The sequence below is a fragment of the Salvia miltiorrhiza genome, chromosome 1 (assembly GCF_028751815.1).
Source record: "Salvia miltiorrhiza cultivar Shanhuang (shh) chromosome 1, IMPLAD_Smil_shh, whole genome shotgun sequence".
Lineage (NCBI taxonomy): Eukaryota > Viridiplantae > Streptophyta > Magnoliopsida > Lamiales > Lamiaceae > Salvia > Salvia miltiorrhiza.
The window spans coordinates 68,931,773-68,938,063 of record NC_080387.1 but is presented as its reverse complement, the minus strand read 5'-3'; positions in this window follow the sequence as shown (position 1 = coordinate 68,938,063).

Genomic DNA, 6,291 nt, shown 5'->3' with positions numbered 1-6,291 from the left:
GGTCTCTATTTATACAAGTAGGAAGCTAGGGTTTTAGGGAGATTTCTTGGTCAACACACATAAGATATATCTTGAAGATATATTTACAACAGTAGTTATAATTGTATTATTTTACCTCTGTAATCCTCAATTTAATTTTTAATAAATTAATAAGTTTATCAAAATACTCTCCAGTTCTCTTTCGGTTTGTGTTTGTTGAACCCTTTCTCATTTTGTAAAACAGGCCGATCTTATAGAGTACGGAGAAAATAATTTTGATGAACTTATTAATTATTAAAATTTTAAAATAGGGGTTCTAAAGATAAAATAGTACAATCATACTATTTATTTTTAATATTTTTTAAATAAAGAATTATAGTGAGAAAACTAAATTACCCGGTCATTAAATCTTCACAATATTATTTGGGCCATAATAGTATTTCCACGAGCAGTCAAACTGATCTCTTACATTACTTAATGGATTTAATGATAAATATATTGCTTGATTAAAAAAATGATATCTCTATATATATTGCTTACTGACTACTTATATGCCGCACATCATGTATGAAAGATATATGCAAATACAATATTAAAGGGTTAAGGTGCAGATAGGCCCCTCAAGTGAAGTCCCTTAGAGCATTTCAGTCCTCTTACTAACTGTGTGTGCAGATTGACCCTCAAACTCAAAAAAATGGTGCAGATCGCCCCCTCTGACTACCTCTGACTTAACACCGTTATGGGTCGTTAGTCAGAGGGGGCGATCTGCACCGTTTTTTTGGAGTTCAGGGGCTAATCTGCACATTTTCCCTTTTTGGAGTTCGGGGGCTAATCTGCACACCGTTCATTAAAAAAAATCACATCTCATCTTCTCCGACCAACTTTTCCGGTGTCAATCGCCGTCAGATGAGGAAAATCACGAAATCAAGTTCCCAAGCCCCAAATCGGGAATTTCAAATCGGCGTCATTGCTCCCAAAAATCACATAATCGAAATGGAAACTCGAATTCTCCCTCGAACGTCACTGCCCCCAATTGCAGAATCACCCCCAACGAATCGAACTTCGCCTCGCCGTAGGCGGTGATCGTGACCCCAATCGAGATCATGTTGGCCATGGTCTCTGATTTGAAGGCATCCTTCTTCAACAGCACGCCGATAGTGTAGATGGCGACAGGCATCGTCGGCCTTTATCACCGGATTTCGCCGGATTTGAGAGAAAGAGGCAACTCCTTATCGAGAAAAGCTAGGCGACTCCTCATCGAGAAAAGCCAGGCGGCGGGTTCACCGGATATTGCGGCGGCAATTTCCGACGGAATGAGAGAATTAGAGCTCGTCCTTGACGCTAAGCGTGTGCAGTCGAGCGAGCTCCGAGGTTTAGGGCCCAAGAGAGAAAAAAGGGGCGGCGCCCTCCGCCGGCCTCGCCGGAGCTTGAATAAGCGACAATGACGATCAAATTTTGAGCGAGAGAGATGAATTAATTAAAAAGTTAAAATGTGCAGATTAGCCCCTGAACTTCGAAAAAACGGTGCAGATCGCCCCTTGACTAACGGCCCATAACGGTGTTAAGTCAGAGGGGCCGATCTGCACCGTTTTTTGAGTTCGGGGGCCAATTTGCACACACAGTTAGTAAGGGGACTGAAAGCTCTAAGGGCCTCCACTTGAGGGGCCTATCTGCACCTTAACCCAAGATTAAATGCATGTATAGGTTTACCTGCTCTATTTTATTTTTATTTTTCAAAAAAATTACAAGAAGTATCTAATATATAATCAAATAAGCAAAACAACCCGTATGCAGACGATACCTCTACACCACACAAAGGTGGAAAACTACCCGCACACAGATGAGATTGAATCCAAGACCTCTCACAAAGGAGAGTCTTTGGGTGTTTCAACTTTACATGCTCTTTTTTTTAAAAATGCACTTACACTTTATTTTATAAAATTAGTGTATTGGATTGAAATTCGGTAGGATGTTAAAGGATTTCGAAAGTTTTGGTGTATTCAATCCAAACTTTTAAAAGTCCTTTAAAATCTAGAGGTATTCAATCCAGATTTTTTAAAGTCTTTTAAAATCAGGTGGTATTCAACATTTCATGGATTTTAATAATTCATGGATTCTGATGGATTTGTCAAAAAAATACAAAGAACAAAATCCGAGCTTTAGACTTGAGATTTTCGATGGATTCCTCTAAACTTCACGCGACTCCACTCGGATTCTATGGACTTCGAAAGTCCTTTAAAATTTATGGACTTTTTAAAGTGCTTTAAAATCCTACATAATCCCAATCCAATACACCCCTAAATATGTATATGTTCATTTTATTAAAATCAAGTTTATTGCGATAAATGTATCTAGCTATGCTTAGTTATATAAACGAATGTCGTACACGCAACTCAAGAAAAGTAAGACTGCAAAGAATCAATGTTTACAAGTAATAGTATAGGGGCTTAATAATAATAATAATAATAATAATAATAATAATAATAATAATAATAATAATAATAATACCTAAATAAACTTTTGACCAAACTTATATGAGATATTTATTTAGAATGTCTCTACATTCTAAAAAAAAAAAAAACTTTGTTCCTATGTTTTGTTGCCTCCTTAATTATTTGTGTGGGTGGTGATTCCGCCTGCGTGCGGATAGTTTTTTCACCTATATATCGTGTGAAAGTCCCGTCTTTATGCAAATTAGTTATTTAATTATATAATAGATATATCTGATTATTCTTAGGGGGAAAAAAAAAGTCAGCTTGGGTTTGAATTGAATGTAAAATTTTAATGTATGTTTAGGTTTAAGTCATTTGATGTCAACTACTCATTGATTTTCGCCAAATATGGACAAAAGTAATAAGTACATAACAAAAAGTCAAAAATAGTGAAATTGCTCAGTGGACCACCGGTCTTTAAACTAATGTCTTTAGGTTTGTAATTAAATTAGTCTCCCCTAATTCTCCGCACAAATTTGGACTTTCACCTTGAAACTTAAAATTAATTAGTTTTTGAAACTCAGTGTCTGGAATGTCCTCTTATGTTGTAAATTTAATTAGAGTTCAATATAGACATTTGAGCTTCAAAAAGTATTTAATCAATTTTGAGTCTAAACATCCAATGTAAGTTTAGATCTCAGCTCCAAACTCAAGTATGAAATTAAGAGATTGATTACTGTAGTAACTGTACGAATAGGTAATTTCGATATCTTTTTTCTTCTAATATAATCCACTATCTCATTTTTCTTATTATATTCTACAATCATATACTAGTATCTAGAAATCTTCTACATAAAGGATGGTCAACTTAGCATAACTTGAATACATCCTTGAGCCACATCGTTTGCAATTTAAGGCCCAATTTTGTGGGCCACGAATTGTTTTAGGAAAGTTGTGGCCCATAAAAAATAATTTAAACTAATTTTGACTAGTCATTGCGACCAAACTCGATGATTAATGATTGGCTCAACTAAATGCTCTGTGTAGATGGAATATTTTTTTGGTGATATCAATTTTCAATGTCCCTTAGCCGAGGCTAATTTGGTCATTTCAAGTCATTCAATTATTTGAGACATAATGCATAGCCTTTATTTTGGTTATTACTGACGAATCGTTTAATTGGAGAGCTTGTTGGGATTCCCAAATTGAAAAATTATCCGGTATTTGTGGATAAGTTTAGTTTTATGGGTTGCAATTTCGAGTTCAAAATTTGTTACTCTATTCTATTTGTGTGATACGTGTCGGAAAATGAATAGTCAAATTAATTAATATTCCGCTGAAAAATATCCATATTATTGTCATCATACACAATACTACTCTCTCCGTCTCCAAAATAAGTTCCTCTTTGGGGACGGCACGGGATTTTAAGAAAAATTGGTAAAGTGTATTGATAGTGGAGAAAATATGTTATAATTAATATTGGGAGTGGTGAACAAGTGTTATAATTAGTATTGAGCGTGGTGAAAAAAGTGAAAATTAAAAATAAATAAAGTAGGGATATTTGCCGTAAAATACACAAATTTTCAACAAATTCTGATTTTTCCCATGATCTTTAAAATTTGAAAAAAAAAATACACAACCTTTCGATTTTTTCTGATTTTTCCCACGGGTATGAAATACTCTAAAATAGAAGCCGATTTTAGGGCTTTTGACTTAAATTCTTTGATACTTAAGCGTGAGGGATAATAAAGATGTCATAATAAAGTCGATGTACACGCTTAAGTATAAAAAAATCTAAATCAAAAGCCCTAAAATTAGCTTCTATTTGAGAGTATTTCATATTCATGAGATAAACTAGAAGAAATCAAAAGGTTGTGTATTTTTTTTCAAATTTCAAAGGTCATGAGAAAAATCAGAATTTGTTGAAAGTTCGTGTATTTTACGGCAAATATCCCAATAAAGTATTATTAGTGGTGGGGTAGTTGTCCAAAAATGAAAAGAAAGAAAGAGGAACTTATTTGGGGGACGTCCCAAAAAGGAAAAAGATGAACTTATTTCAGGGACGGAGGGAGTATTATTTATTCATGTATTAAAATACTGCATTCGTCCCAAGTTTTAGTATCTACTTTTCCCTTTTTAACTGTGTCACATTTTGATATTCATTTCTAGTTTTAATAAAAGTAGGTGAGATCCTTGCGCTATTTTAATTATTTTAACATTCACATAAAAGATAAAAGATGAGACTCTTATTCCACTCGCAACACATCAAATCACTTTATTAAAACTCGTACCACTTTTAAATGGATACTTAGAGCACCTCTGATGGGAGGTGCTTAAGTTGGTGCTATAATGGTGGTTCCCACCTTAAGCACCTCTGGTGCTAAAATTCCCATTTCCACTAAAATTTCAATTTCTACACTTTTATATTAAAAATATTTAATTTTCATTGAAATTAAAATTAAACATTATATTAAAAATAAAAATTACATAATTTGAATAACTAAAAAAAATACATAATTTAAAATATAATTTAGATGAAAACTAAAAAAAACACTCCCTCCGTCCGCGAAAGAACTTCCTATCTTTTTTTTTTTTGAGATGTCCACAAAAAAACTTTCTACCTATTTTTGGACTATACCCCACCACTTATAATTACTCTTACGTTTCACTTTTCACAACTCTCAATATTAATTATAACACATTTTCACCACTCCCAATACACTCAATTACCTTTTCACCACTCTCAATACACTCAACAATATTTTTTCTTAAAATTCGTGTCACTCCTATCTAGAAAGTTTTTTCATAGACGGAGGAGTAACAATTACTAAGATTAAAAAAAAACAATTTTTTTTTAAAAAAATTAAACCCCTACCTGCCCTACCTACCCCACAAACTCCCCCCTTCCTTTCCCTTTTTTCTTTCTTTCCTCCCCACCCGACCTCCCCCCTTCTCTTTCCCTAGTTTCCCCTACTCTCCCTCCCCCACTTCTCTCTCTCTCGCTTAAATTATGCGCGGTAAAAGCACGCACCGTCCAAAATCAGCCATTCGATCCAAGGTGAGAGATCACACCGGCGTCGCACCACCGCAGGTTTCTAGCGTGCGATGCGAAACAATTGGCGTGTCGATCCAGGGCGTTTTCTCTCCCATTGGAGATTCTCTAAAAGTCGAAACGAAGGGAGTATACAATTAGGCCTAAACAAGAAATAGATTACAACTGATTGAATCTATCTTTGTACTAAGATATATAGGGTAGGGTTAATATAAAAACCCCTCTTAAGATGAAAACTAGGAACCAATTTAAAGCCATTGATTTAAATAAAATAGAGGGCTGAGATTAAACTACAGATGCACAATTTCGATTGCATAGATGCACAGTTTCAATTGCATAGATGCACAATTTCGATTTGCTTGAGTATTTTGCATTGTTGGTTTCAATTGCATAAATTGCATATTTTTTAAGTGCACAGTAAATATAATAGATGCACAATTTCTTTTGTTGACTAAATCCTAACCATTAGATCTAATATTTAAAAGGTCAAGATTAGGTTCCTAGTTCTCATTTTAACAGAGGTTTTTATTAGAACCTCTTCCAAGATATATATATATATATATATATATATATATATATATATATTCTCACCTCATTCACCCTCAATTCTAAATGAAGGTCAATTCCCATTATTAATTCCATTACATGGCTTTACTCGTAATTTATTACGTAGGTATTTAGAAAACATTCAAAATGTAAATAGATATCTAATATCTTATCAATTTACTATTTATATTTATATTGTATTTTTTTAGTTTTAACTTTTATACATACAAGCTAACTCGAATCCCCGACCTATTAATTAAAATAAAAACGTCTTATCAATTA